Genomic DNA, 16119 nt, shown 5'->3' on the forward strand with positions numbered 1-16119 from the left:
CGATATCGTCCAAATTTATGGTATGTCCAAGCGTTTTTTTTTTTTAAATCGCATTTTTGACGCAGGTCCGACGATGCATGAGGCACATGTGGTAGTGGTTGGGACGTCGATACTGGTACAGAACGATAGTCCGAGGGTCGTAGAACCTACTCCTTGTCCAAAAACTTTTAGGTTCTAGTCCTCCCTCGGGCATGGGTGTCTGTGTTGTCCTTAGTGTAAGTTAGTTTAAGTTAGATTAAGTAGTGTGTAAGCTTAGGGACCGATGACCTCAGCAGTTTGGTCTCATGGGCTCTTACCAAAAATTTCCAAATTTCCAGAAACTTTTTTATTTTCAATCTTTTCTTTACCCGCACTGTAAATGAACCGAAGTATCGCTCAGTATATTATACTTGTTAATGCTTTTATAAAAGGCTTGAAAAAAAGGCAAAGAAAAATATGGGATCGCAAACAAATTAAAGGAAGGGATTGAAAGGCGTACAAGAAAACTTCATACAGCGTGTTTCCGTAAGAGCGTGCAAAAATTTAACAGGACATAAAGGATGCTCCACTGAACAATTTGACGTAGGAAACTTGTGGTAGCAGAAACCAGCTTAAGGAGTTAATTGGAATCTTACTGTGTACTTTTTTTTAACTACATTAGCTACTGTTAACTGTAAATACCACCAGAATGAACGTACCACTTGTACTGTATCTTACAAAACGTGCTGAAACTGACGGCCATCAACCTCAGTGCAAACATGACATCGGCGAACAAGGTTCTGACATATATCCCTAGTGTTCGATTCCCGGCGGGGTCAGGGATTTTCTCTGCCTCATGATGACTGGGTGTTGTGTGATGTCCTTAGGTTAGTTAGGTTTTAGTAGTTCTAAGTTCTGGGGGACTGATGACCATAGATGTTAAGTCCCATAGTGCTCAGAGCCATTTGAACCATTTTTATATCCCTAGTGTGTTTCCAATTACATCACGGTCAGCTACAATTCTGGCAGCTAATTCCGTTTCCTACCCACTGGGATCTTATACACAAATGACTCTGGATATCCCTATAGGAAATAATCAAGGGGGTTCTCAGGTCAGGTGAACTCGCAGGCCATGGAATAGTATCTCTCATTCCAGTCCAGCTACCAGGAAATACAGCATTGAGATGTTTGCGGACATTCACACTGAAGTGAGGCGGTGCACCGTCATCTTGTATCCATATACTCTCACGAACAGCCAAGAGTACCTTCTCCAACAACTCAGGTGGAACTCTTTGCACGAACTTCAACCACAGGTGGCCATTTGGACGGCCAGGTAGAGGATACGGCCCAACAAGATGGTCGCCTACAATGCCGGCTCAGATATTCACAGCAAACGTACTTGACAGGGTGGCTCTACTACAGCGTGAGGGTTCCCTTCATGCCAAACATGGCTACTCCTGGTGATCGAGATATCATCACGATCAAATGAGTCCTCGTCAGTAAACAGCAAGGTCTGGAGAAAATCTGTTCTATCAATCCATTTTTTGAGCAACCACGGACAATACGACCCTTGGTGCCAAGTCAGTCACAAGCATTGCATGGAATCGTAGTGGGTGATATGGGTGTAATTGTTGTTCGTCGAGTACACGCCACACGTTAGTATGTGCAGCGCCCATTTCACGTGTTATATGACGAGTAATTATAGCGGGGTCCGCTGCAACACGTTCCAGCACCTCCCCTTCAGAATTTGGCGTACGAGTGGTCCTCATGTTGCCAGGTCCCTCTTTTCTTCTTTCCGATAAACGTCTCCCGCATTCGTCGCTGGAGAGAAACAAACTCTCGTCGTGACGGATGATGCCTGTTAGGAAATCGTTCCCTGTACAGCCTTTCAGCAGCGAGAGCACTGCAACGTACTTCCACATACACAAGTTGCATGTAAGTGATTTCTGCTAAACAGTAGCGCTACAGCTCCATCGTATTGCACTGTACGTCTCTGAATAGCACTGAAATATGAATGGGTCTGTTGTTGATTCACAGCACGTTCTGTATGGGACAAGTAAAGTAAAAAAAAAAAACCTGTATCATGACTTCTTACTAATCAGCCTCGTCCTCCTTGTTTCCTTGCACGACATAAAGAATGTGCATGTGAATAAAGAACACCGTACGTGTAAACTTTTACCCATGTTAGTTGTAAATAAGTTGGAAAACAGTAATGCTAGACAAAGAGGTAGACAAGTTTACCTCCATACCTCCTTAAACTGGTTTCTCCGGCTCCAGGTTCCCTATCTCAAATTGTTCAGTGAAGCATTCTCTATGCCCTCTTACATTTTTGCACTCTCTTACGGAAAGACCCTGTATACACAGTTACATACTTTTACTTTACAGGCTGGGTGATATTCGTGGCAAAAAACTGGTGAAGTAGTAATGGTCTCGGCACTTTGCATACGTTATAAATGCCGTAGTATTACAATTACGTGGTTGTTTTAAGTTTCTATGGAAAAACAAACTTGGTTTAGATCATAAAAAGTTATCTCTCGTCGCAAGTTTGCCAGAAAACCACGTTTCGTCAAATATTGGCGAGAATAGCTGGCGATGTAGAGTGGAATGTATTTTGATGCAGTCTTCTCGGGATGTGATTTTGTCTTCTCTCCCGGAGATTTTTCTGGCGTGCAGCTGCCGAGGTTAACGGAATACGAAGTCCTAATCTCAATTACAATCCATTCCTCAAGAATTATTTGCAGAGTCCTCGTGGACGCTGTAAGTACAATCCTTTTTTGGAAATTTATTTGCGATTCCAATATTTCTTTGCTTTTTCTTTTCAAGACTTTTATGAATGTATCACTCCTGTGTATTGATCATTTTTTCAGTTTATTTGCTGCGTAAGTGACGTAAAAAGTAAAAATAAAAGAAAGTTTCTCCCGACGCACTCGACCCCGCGATCTTCGGACTATCGTTCTGTACTCCTTCCTCTGTGCCAACCGCTGCCTGGCGTTATACTATCATAAATGGCTCATGCCATCTGGAGTTCCCACTTCAACCACTTTCATTTCTGGTGAAGACCTTCATATGAAATTCTCGTTGCCGCGCGGGGTAGCCGCGTGGTCTTAGGCGCCTTGTCACGGTCCGCGCGGCTCCCCCCGTCGGAGGTTCGAGTCGTCCCTCGGGCATGGTGTGTGTGTTGTCTTAAGCGTAAGTTAGATTAAGTAGTGGTCAAGCTTAGGGACCGATGATCTCAGCAGTTTGGTCCCATAAGACCTTACCACAAATTTCCAAATTTCCATCCTCGTAAATTTGTCGAAATCGGTGATGACGACTAGCCCCGGTCCCCTTGTTAGACAAAGCTTAATTTTCTATATCATATAGATGCAGGGTCGTCAGCTATGATTTTTGTATATGGAATTATGGCATATGGTAGTTTCTGGGGCCTTAGATGGGGCCGAGGAAAACTATTTCAAATGTATGTACGTGTCCAAATATTTGTCGAACAACTACAGTTTCGTTAGGTAATTTTCTATTTAAACCCTCCCCGTCTCTGCTTACTTGTCAAAGCAAAAATAGAATCGTCGATCGCTCATACTTATTAATGATCAGCAGCTCTATTCACTAAAAAAGAAACTGCTGCAGTAACTTTCTTAGATGTCAAAAAAAGGGAAAAAAACCGTTAACTGTCTTAGCCTGGAGACGCCTGAACGCCTCGAAAAGGTAAAATACCAGCTGTCGGACATAAATAACTAGCGACAAGTGACCCACAAAGTAAATACTTGTCTACATCTACATCTACATCTACATCTACATCTACATCCATACTCCACAAGCCACCTGACGGTGTGTGGCGGAGGGTACCTTGGGTACCTCTATCGGTTCTCCCTTCTATTCCAGTCTCGTATTGTTCGTGGAAAGAAATATTGTCGGTATGACTCTGTGTGGGCTCCAATCTCTCTGATTGTATCCTCATGGTCTCTTCGCGAGATATACGTAGGAGGGAGAAATATACCGCTTGACTCCTCGGTGAAGGTATCTACTCGAACCTTCAACAAAAGCCCGTACCGAGCTACTGGGCGTCTCTCTTGGAGGGTCTTCCACTGGAGTTTATCATCTCCGTAACGCTTTCGCGATTACTAAATGGTCGTGTAGCAAAGCGCGCTGCTCTCCTTTGGATCTTCTCTATCTCTTCCATCAACCCTATCTGGTACGGATCCCACACCGGTGAGCAGTATTCAAGCAGTGGGCGAACAAGTGTACTGTAACCTGCTTCCTTTGTTTTCGGACTGCATTCCCTTAGGATTCTTCCAATGAATCTCAGTCTGGCATCTGCTTTACAGACGATCAACTTTATATGATCATACCATTTTAAATCACAGATAATTTATGGAATTAACTGCTTCCAGTTGCTGAACTGCTATATTGTAGCTAAATGATAAAGGATCTTTCTTTCTATGTATTCGCAACACATTACTCTTGTCTACATTGAGATTCAATTGCCATTCCCTGCACCATGCGTCAATTCGTTGCCGATCCTTCTGCATTTCAGTACAATTTTCCATTGTTGTAACCTCTCGATATACTACAGCATCATCCGCAAATAGCCCCAGTGAACTTCCAATGTTGTCCACAAGGTCATTTACACATATTGTGAACAGCAACAGTCCTACGACACTCCCCTGGGGCACACCCGAAATCACTCTTACTTCCATTGAGAATGACATGCTGCGTTCTGTTATCTAGGAACTCTTCAATCCAATCACACAATTGGTCTGATAGTCCATATGCTCTTACTTTGTTCATTAAACGACTGTGGGGAACTGTATCAAACGCTTTGCGGAAGTCAAGAAACACGGCATCTACCTGGGAACCCGTGTCTATGGCCCTCTGAATCTCGTGGACGAATAGCGCGAGCTGGGTTCCACACGATCGTCTTTTTCGAAACCCATGCTGATTCCTACAGAGTAGATTTCTAGTCTCCAGAAAAGTCGTTATACTCGAACATAATACGTGTTCCTAAATTCCACAACTTAACAAAACGTAGTATTACACTCTATGTAAGCATGTGCGCAAATAGTTTACCATCGAATGCAAGACACATTTGAAAACGCTGTTCGAGATTTAGATGAATAGATGAACGGACGTTGATGATATGCCGTTGAAGGCTGTGGAGATTCGACGGCGCATATCGTCTGGTGCAGTTTGGCGATTCATGATAGACTGCATCTTTCAGAGCTCCCTATATGAAAGAAGTCAAGAGGAGTCAAATTAGTGGACTTAGCTGGCGATTGTACTGCAGCATCCGTCTTACCCAACGGGGAGGAAACTTTCCATTCTTTACAGAACAGGTAGAATGTTTGTAAGAGAGGGTGCAAAGCATTTACATTTAACACCCCTGGCATGAAGTAAGGTCCCGAAATGGAATTTCCTATCACATTGCACTATGCATTTATGCTCCATGGTCGTTCGTGTTGTACCAGACGAAGCCAGTGTGGAGTTTCAGCTGCCCAGTAGTGCATGTTACGTAAATTTGCGTTACTGTGGTTCGTAAAATCCAGGCGCTGCAGAACAAACCTAGAAAATTCTATATGACATACGAAATCACAACCACCGATTGCCTGACGCAGTGATACATGATAAGCGTGGAATTTATGTCGATGTAGGATTCGAATGACATTCGTCTGGCTGATGCCACATTCCTTGGCAATATGTCTCGTACCACCAAGCAGATCGATAAGCATCGTAGCCAGAACAGCTTCTCTATATGCTCTGTCAGTTGCAGTCTTCGTCCTCGGCATATCTGCCTGTTCTGACTAGTGATCTAGTGATCTGTACAAGTACCTGTTGCGATGGACAGCGAGGGTCAGGATGGACATCCGCCACAGCACCGTTCCGCAACAACGTGTCTTTCACATTCGCCGTATCAAAGTAGCGAGTCTAGCTTCCCCTCATTAGCATACATGTTTGCGCGCAAGGAACGCTGAAGCAGAAATAACCTGCCTATAGACGATACAGTTCCCGCTATTTATTCAGGCTTGATAGAACGACTTAGTCTATCTGCGTGATTAAAACGCAATAGCCGATTTCGGTCGACTTGACATTCAATTTTAGAATATTTCTGGAATTCTTTTGCGAAGAGTTTCAACCTCAAAATTAATAAGCTTTATATCATAGCCGTGCTTCAGTACCCTGATCGACACAAGAGTTAACACTCTTTATCACATAATACGGAAAATCTCGTTCCGATACCTGGAACCGTTCACGAAAAAAAAAAAAAAAAAAAAAAAACAGGTGTTACGTCTTACGTGACGCACCCTGTATAATTCTCACAACAAAATAACTTCTAATTTCTGATCAGTTTGGTATCAGACACACAATATGCAGGGCGTTCCACAAACGACGCAGCACATATCCACTGTTCGGGATGCGCATCGACTGGATTCCTTGGCAGTTGCCATATGACTGCTCGGTACGGCTTCCCTGAATTGAGAAACGGAGACGAAATGTGACTACATCAAGCCTACATTTGTTTACAGCTGATGCTCAAAATGACGTGGAAGACCACTGTCAAAAACTCGTTGAAATCAAAAACTATCTTCCAAGTCTTAAGAATGTGTGAGGTTTATTGTGCCGAAATGATAATGATTTGCACATTCAAGCATGTAGCGTACTTCATTTTTTGAACTCTAATATCGACTGTTCTGTGAGTTCAAATACTCACGGTAGAAGCAGCCACGCTTCATCACAAAAAAGATAATTTCAGTATCAATTTTCGGACTCCGTTCCTCCATCATGTTGTCTGAGCATCACGTCCTGTATCACAATACTATTTACCAGTTTCAGCAACATAGGCCATCTTCAGATCTGGTTACCTAAGAACGTGTTGCAGCAACTGTTACGTGTCGTAATGGCAGTTGACAACTTGCAGCTGTTGCTTCGACGAGTTTTTTGGTAACCAGGTCATCTAAATAAATATATTCTGATATACACTGTGTTATTCGTCAGTTTGAATATACAGTTCACTGTGGCGTCTCCTCGACATCATAATGCCGTGTTTTACACTCTGCGCCATGAACAGACAGCAATAGCCGTTTATGATTGTGAGACTCCGCTCCTTTCAGGTTTGTTACGCAGCTGATCTGACCGGTACAACTACGGTAACAGATCAATCCTCAGGAGCCAGCGCTGATTTATAAAGTTACACAACGGAATTTAATATAGCCGCAGTCTGCTATAGCGGGCCATAAACACTGTATCCTGGGTGGCCCTCGTTCAGTTTTCTGTTTCTTTTATTTGTGGACATGGGGTTCACTGACAATGAAAGTAAAATCATGGAGTACAACAGATTCAGATTTATATTATTTAGCGTATGGCTAATACAGACATATCATAAAATTAAATTACATATACATATTTACACACAAGGCTCAGAATTTATTTCACGAACGACATACACTACTGGCTATTAAAATTGCTACACCACGAGGATGACGTGCTACAGAAGCGAAATTTAACCGACAGGAAGAAGATGCTGTGATATGCAAATGATTAGCTTTTCAGAGCATTCACACAAGGTCGGCGACGGTTGCGACATCTACAACGTGCTAACATGAGGAAAGTTTCCAACCGATTTCTTATACTCAGCTTCCTTTTGTGTCCCATCAACTGATGTTATTGGGGTTCTTTGTAGGCGCGTTTCATCATTGTGGCATGAGGCTTGGTCCTCTCTCCATGAAAATAAGCTTAGGGCCATCAAACCGATCCCGACGGCTTGGACGAACTCCTCACGCCCTTCCCTGCGAGTGGAGGTCATTTTGGCCAGGTTGCGGATTGGGCATTACCGTTTTAGCCACCGCTACCTGTTGTCCGGTGACCCCGCCCGGCAGTGCCCCTGTGGTCATCCATTGACGGTGCGCCACCGTTTTATTCACTCTCGTGTTGTCCTGTGTCTGCCGCCTACCTTACAGGAACTTTTAGCTGATGACGCTCGAGCAGCTGCTCGTGTCCTTAGTTTTATTACATTGACGGACTTGTCCAAACGGACCTAACTCTTTTACTTTGTTTATATGCGTCTTTGTAAGTACTTTCTGGTGTTGCGCCCTTGCGTTTTTCTACACTATTAGTGCACTAACGTTTGTGACTGGGCGCTAATGACCTTAGTAGTTGAGCGCCCTCAAACACGCACAAAAAAACGAACAGTTCGACGACGTTTGCAGCAGCATGGACTGTCAGCTCGGAGACCATGGCTGTGGTTACCATTGACGCTGCATCACAGACAGGAGCGCCTGCGATGGTGTACTCAACGACAAACCTGGGTGCACGATTGGCAAAACGTCATTTTTTCGGATGAATCCAGGTTCTGTTTACAGCATCATGATGGTCGCATCCGTGTTTGGCGACATCGCGGTGAACGCACATTGGAAGCGTGTATTCGTCATCGCCATACTGGCGTATCACCTGACGTGATGGTATGTGGTGTCTTTGGTTACACGTCTCGGTCACCTCTTGTTCACACTGATGGCACTTTGAACAGTGGACACTACATTTCAGTTGTGTTGCGACCCTTGACTCTATCCTTCATTCGATCCCTACGAAACCCAACATTTCAGCAGGGTAATGCATGACCGTATGTTGCAGCTCCTGTGCGGGCCTTTCTGGATACAGAAAATGTTCGACTGCTGCCCTGGCCATCACATTCTCCAGATCTCTCACGAATTGAAAACGTCTGGTGGCCGAGCAACTGGCTCGTCACAATACGCCAGTGACTACTCTTGATGAACTGTGGTATCGTGTTGAAGCTGCATGGGCAGCTGTATCTGTACACGCCATCCAAGGTCTGTTTGACTCAATGCCCAGGCGTATCAAGGCCGTTATTATGGCCAGAGGTGGTTGTTCTGGGTACTGATTTCTCAGGATCTATGCACGCATATTGCGTGAAAATGTAATCACATGTCAGCTCTAGTATAATATATTTGTCCAATGAATACCGGTTTATCATCTGCATTTCTTCTTGGTGTAGCAATATTAATGGCCAATAGTGTATAAACCTTGCAAGAACTGAATGTTCATTACTAACAGTTTCAACTGAAATAGTACATGGATAGTTAAAAGATGATTCGAATGTCTCTGAGTACTATGGGAATTAACATCTGAGGTCATCAGTCCCCTAGAGCTGAGAACTACTTAAACGTAACTAACCTAAGGACATCATAAACATCCATGCCCGAGACATGATTCGAACCTGCGACAGTAGTGGTCGCGCGGTTCCAGACTGAAGCCCCTAGAACCGCTCGGTCACATCGGCCGGCATAGATGGTTACCTTAATGACTGTAACTAATTTTCGATATGGTTCGGAAATAGACGGGGATGGCGATATGACGATTCCCTATCATGGTTGCCGAATCACAAAGTCGTATGGTAGGTAAGCAGTGGTTGAAGCGTATGAGGCTGACAGCGAATGAAGACAAATATCTTACTCTGGCAGAGCACCCTTCAGAGAGGTCACCGCTTTAATCCAAATTAACAAGTTGCTGTGCCCATCCGTCCCCATCATACTGGTGATACAATGTAATCTTACCATAAGCTTCGACCGTTGCCGTCGAACGGTAGAGGCGTGACTTGAACGAGCCCTTAGACTCTGCCAGTCAGGTGTACGTTCCAGTCCCTCAGTCTCCGCGTCTCCAGGTCCCAACTCTGATCCTGAAATCTCTTTGAATACCAGTGTCCGACAGTCCTACTCAAAAACCTGTATATGAAAGTTTAAAAAGCACTCTCCTCCATGTATGGTGACAGTTGTTTGCACGCCTAACATCTTCCTAGCCACTCACTTAATCTGTCGCCAACATTGACCTATGGCATAATTTTGTAATTTCTTACGAGGGCAGTTCAATAAGTAATGCAACACATTTTTTTTCTCGGCCAATTTTGGTTGAAAAAACCGGGAATTTCTTGTGGAATATTTTCAAACATTCCCGCTTCGTCTCGTATAGTTTCATTGACTTCCGACAGGTGGCAGCCCTGTACGGAGCTGTTAAAATGGCGTCTGTAACGGATGTGTGTTGCAAACAACGGGCAGTGATCCAGTTTCTTTTGGCGGAAAACCAGGGCATCTCAGATATTCATAGGCGCTTGCAGAATGTCTACGGTGATCTGGCAGTGGACAAGAGCACGGTGAGTCGTTGGGCAAAGCGTGTGTCATCATCGCCGCAAGGTCAAGCAAGACTGTCTGATCTCCCGCGTGCGGGCCGGCCGTGCACAGCTGTGACTCCTGCAATGGCGGAGCGTGCGAACACACTCGTTCGAGATGATCGACGGATCACCATCAAACAACTCATTGCTCAACTTGACATCTCTGTTGGTAGTGCTGTCACAATTGTTCACCAGTTGGGATATTCAAAGGTTTGTTCCCGCTGGGTCCCTCGTTGTCTAACCGAACACCATAAAGAGCAAAGGAGAACCATCTGTGCGGAATTGCTTGCTCCTCATGTGGCTGAGGGTGACAATTTCTTGTCAAAGATTGTTACAGGCGATGAAACATGGGTTCATCACTTCGAACCTGAAACAAAACGGCAGTCAATGGAGTGGCGCCACACCCACTCCCCTACCAAGAAAAAGTTTAAAGCCATACCCTCAGCCGGTAAAGTCATGGTTACAGTCTTCTGGGACGTTGAAGGGGTTATTCTGTTCGATGTCCTTCCCCATGGTCAAACGATCAACTCTGAAGTGTATTGTGCTACTCTTCAGAAATTGAAGAAACGACTTCAGCGTGTTCGTAGGCACAAAAATCAGAACGAACTTCTCCTCCTTCATGACAACTCAAGACCTCACACAAGTCTTCGCACCCGAGAGGAGCTCACAAAACTTCAGTGGACTGTTCTTCCTCATGCACCCTACAGCCCCGATCTCGCACCGTCGGATTTCCATATGTTTGGCCCAATGAAGGACGCAATCCGTGGGAGGCACTACGCGGATGATGAAGAAGTTATTGATGCAGTACGACGTTGGCTCCGACATCGACCAGTGGAATGGTACCGTGCAGGCATACAGGCCCTTATTTCAAGGTGGCGTAAGGCCGTAGCATTGAATGGAGATTACGTTGAAAAATAGTGTTGTGTAGCTAAAAGATTGGGGAATAACCTGGTGTATTTCAATGCTGAATAAAACAACCCCTGTTTCAGAAAAGAAATGTGTTGCATTACTTATTGAACTGCCCTCGTACATTCTCTCTCCATTGGTCCCGTAAAAGGTCCTCTCCCATTCAACTCCTTTCCGCTCTTCGCTGTCCAAAGAACGGAGCTCAAGGCTAACATCACAGGGCACCTACCAGTGACAAAGCGCGCTTTTCCCACCGGCACGATTTCAGTTCCGTGGGAAAATAAAAAGGAAAAAAGCGGTCTACTGTCTCAGCGTTGCCTTGACGAGCCACCAGCCACGTAATAATGTCGCCGATGGTCGTGTTTTTTGGTGCACTTTCTAAAGACGTTTTATGTGTCCAGAGCCTACGCTTTTACACGCCCTGAATAGCGTTTCGCTGAAATCCCTGAGGGCGTACTATCCGGTCCGCAGGTTTTAGTAGGGAGAAAATTAGGGGGCTGCATTTTTACCACCGCAGCTGTGTGGTGGCGCATTGTCCTAGTCCGTGGCAGCCTGTGGCATGGCGCCGGTCTAGCCACTGTATATCTTCCCGCACAAAGCCCATTCTCCTGTTTTCTCACTGGCGTGAGTTCACTGTCCAGATTATGAAAGGCAACGATCCCTGTGGCGGTCCCTCGCTCCCTAGTGCTTGCCTGCCACGGACGGCACGGCATCCGCCTCTGCAACTGCAGATACGGCATGCACGAAATTTCAACGAAAAAGAAAACGCACAGGAAGCTAGGACTGTCCCTGCAATCAATGTCCTACTTGTCATTATGGTTCTAAGTGCAACTGTCCAATTATACATGTTATTTTCATATTGCTCCATTCCATCTCCACTTAAACGGCTGAGCTATGGCTAGCCACAAATGTTAGTCACCTATCATAATAACAATTCGAACAAATTGGTGAGCGAAGTTCATTATATATACTGGGGACTCAGGTGCTCGTAACAAAGGGTTTTACGCTACCTGCCAACACCAAATACACCGCACAAGATCTTCACATTCTCTCGCTCACTACGTGCAAGTTGTTAGTCCTACAGAAATTATGACCACGACCTTTTGAAGGGAAATTTAATGTAACCAAATTTTGTACTGGGATACGTTTTTGCTAAAGGCCGCATTTATCTAATTATTCAGGTAAAACGTACAAAAGTAACCTTCAAACGGGTTTTTCTTTAATAACTCGAAAACTGTGACCTCCAGCAAAAAATTGTCCTAGTAAAAAATTTAATCACATTAAATTCTACAATTATTTTTACTGTAGGACTAAAAGTTCGTCCACAGCGGGTAAGTAAATACACTACTGGCCATTAAAATTGCTACACCAAGCAGAAATGCAGATGATGAACGGGTATTCATTGGACAAATATATTATACTAGAACTGACATGTGATTACATTTTCACGCAATTTGGGTGCGTAGATCCTGAGAAATCAGTACCCAGAACAACCATCTCTGGCCGTAATAACGGCCTTGATACGCCTGGGCATTGAGTCAAGCAGACCTCGGATGGCGTGTACAGATACAGCTGTCCATGCAGCTTCAACACGATACCACAGTTCATCAAGAGTAGTCACTGGCGTATTACGAGCCAGTTGCTCGGCCACTATTAACCAGACGTTTTCAATTCGTGAGAGTTCTGGAGAATGTGATGTCCAGGGCGGCAGTCGAACATTTTCTGTATCCACAAAGGCCCGTACAGGACCTGCAACATGCGGTACTGCATTATCCTGCTGAAATATAGGGTTTCGCAGGGACCGAATGAAGGTAGAGCCATGGGTCGTACCACATCTGAAATGTAATGTCCACTGTTCAAAGTGCCGTCAATGCGAACAAGAGGTGACCGAGACGAGTAACCAATGGCACCCCATACCATCACGCCGGGTGATACGCCAGTATGGCGATGACGAATACACGCTTCCAATGTGCGCTCACCGCGATGTCGCCAAACACGGATGCGACCATCATGATGCTGTAAACAGAACATGGATTCATCCGAAAAAATGACGTTTTGCCATTCGTGCACCCAGGTTCGTCTTTGAGTACAATATCGCAGGCGCTCCTGTCTGTGATGCAGTGTCAATGGTAACCGCAGCCATGGTCTCCCAGCTTGATAGTCCACGCTGCTGCAAACGTCGTCGAACTGTTCGTGCAGATGGTTGTTGTCTTGGAAACGTCCCCATCTGTTGACTCAGGGATCGAGACGAGGCTGCACGATCCGTTACAGCCATGCGGATAAGATGCCTGTCATCTCGACTGTTAGTGATACGAGGCCGTTGGGATCTCGTACGGCGTTCCGTATTACGCTCCAGAACCTACCGATTACATATTCTGCTAACAGTCATTGGATCCCGACCAACGCGAGCAGCAATGTCGCGATACGATAAACCGCAATCGCAATAGGCTACAATCAGACCTTTATCAAGGTCGGAAACGTGATGGTACGCATTTCTTCTCCTTACACGAGGCATCACAACGTTTCACCAGTCATCGCCGGTCAACTGCCGTTTGTGTATGAGAAATCGGTTGGAAACTATCCTCATGTCAGCACATTGTAGGTGTCGCCACCGGCGCCAACCTTGTGTGAATGCTCTGAAAAGCTAATGATTTGCATATCACAGCATCTTCTTCCTGTCGTTAAATTTCGCGTCTGTAGCACGTCATCTTCGTGGTGTAGCAATTTTAATGGCCACTAGTGTAAGAAAAGCTCACATGTGGTTTTTGAAGCCATTGCAGATATCATAAAACTCCACCGGTAGGAGCAGCTGAGTCACTACGTATGCATGCAGTAACCCTCCTAAGATTCCTCAGGTCCATCTTCTCTGATATTTCGGCAGATATTTGTAATTAAGCTTTTGCAATGTGTAGCTGGAGTAAGCACAAACAAATACTGATCGTTAGGTCTTTCATGCGACGACCTGTTACAAATCAAGTGATTTCTAAAGCTGAATTTTATATGCCCATTCGACAGACCGCTCCCAGATTGGTCAAACGCGAAAGCTGGTTTAACGATATGTGTTAACAGGGACAGCAAAACACGAAGAATACCCAGCAGTCCCTGGTAGCCCAGGAGCGACTGAGCAGCACGGCCGCATAGTCGTAGCAGTCAGTGCAGGTCAGGACGGTGCTAGGTCGCTGCTGGAGTACTGGCTATTCTTTGTATTTTAATGTCCCTGTTAATGCGTATCGATAATAGAAATTTCGCAGTAGACTAATTTTGGACACCCTATCGAATGGGCACATGGTTTTAAAATCTTTTTCTGTAACGGGAAACAAATCAACACTTTTCGTAGACACTGATGAGTAGTATTTGACTGTGCTGACTCCAGATTGTAAGGGGTCCATAGGCCCTTAGAGGCAAAGGTGGAAAAATGGGCCCCTGCTGGTATTATGGGCCCCCTACATATTTGGAAGTACAGGCCACGAATTCTAGCGGAGAGCACATGAACTACTAGGACTAGTTGCCAAACTTCACTATACAGTGTGCAGACGTAGTAGTTGTCATGGTTTGTGAGTAGTTGTGCTGTGAATTTTTTCGCTGTTATCAAAAGTTTTAAAGGTTAGTGTTTATTTGAATAAAACTCAAATTTCTAACATGTTATTACTAAAACTAAGGTAAGGTACGTATTTGGCTTGTTGTTGGGATGCCGTTTTACATTCATTAACGTCGGTTGCGAACCAAACTAACCGTAGACAAAATCGTTTTTCCCAAGATGTCGAGGGTGGATATATGGGCCCCTTTTGCTGCTGGTATTATGGGCCCCGTAAAATAAATCAGATTTTATGGGACCATTTACAAATATTGCTACTTTTTATGTTTCAGATGCCTCGAAGACATCTTGTACCACCAAAAAAACCGAAACGGCGATCGTGGGACAAAGCAAATATGTCAAATGCTATTGTAGCTATTAAAGAGAAAAAAATTGGGTTGAAAAAAGCGGTCAAAGTGTACTCTGTCCCTCGTTCTACGCTCCAAAGGCTTTCACGAATCGATAAACCGGTCGAAGAAATAGTTAATATTAAACTGGGCCGTCCACCGGTTTTACCACAGGGACTTGAGGACGAACTGGTTAAATATCTTCTCATTATGGAATCCAGATTCTACAGCCTTACCAGAAATGACGTGAGGCGCATGGCCTACCAGTTTTGCACAAGAAATAAAATCCCTCATCCATTTGTAAAGGGCGAAGTTTCTGGTCGAACTTGCTTTGACCATTTTATGTCACGGCACAAAAATATTCTGTCTATTTTGAAGCCATCCGCAACTTCGATTTCACGTGCTAATGAGTTTAATAAACAAGCTGTCGACAATTTCTTCAATTTACTTGAAGCTGCGTTCAGTAACTACAAATATCCTGCAGACAGAGTTTTTAATGTAGACGAATCAAAAAATGGCTCTGAGCACTATGGGACTTAACTGCTGAGGTCATCAGTCCCCTAGAACTTAGAACTACTTAAACCTAACTAACCTAAGGACATCACACACATCCATGACCGAGGCAGGATTCGAACCTGCGACCGTAGCGGTCGCGCGGTTCCAGACTGTAGCGCCTAGAACCGCTCGACCACCCTAGCCGGCAGACGAGTCAGGTCTTAGTGTCGTTCAAAGAAAAATTTCTCGTGTCATCGGCCTGACGGGAAAAAGGCAAGTTGGTGCATTATCTTCAGCTGAAACAGAATCACTTGATGCTTATGTGTGTGATTTTTGTGAATAGACTAGGCGTAGGCTGTGAAAATCATCCCACCAGTAGACTAATTAACAATGTTCAGAGTGAATCTTTCTTTCATTATACACAAAAATTAAATAAAATTATTTTTTTCAAATTTTTGTTTCTTTTTATTTCAAACTACCTCGGGGCCCATATTACCAGCACAAATTCTTGACGCAACAAAATGCAGGCTATCAGGAAAAATAAAATTTTGTTTTAACTATTAAAAAGTTGAACCAAAACATCTCGTAACTATTTGCAGGACATACTAGAGAAATGCTTTATGTTAATTTCAGGTGATTATACTAAAAATAAAATGTGTTATATAAAA

The sequence above is a fragment of the Schistocerca nitens genome, chromosome 4 (assembly GCF_023898315.1).
Source record: "Schistocerca nitens isolate TAMUIC-IGC-003100 chromosome 4, iqSchNite1.1, whole genome shotgun sequence".
Taxonomy (NCBI): Eukaryota; Metazoa; Arthropoda; class Insecta; order Orthoptera; family Acrididae; genus Schistocerca; species Schistocerca nitens.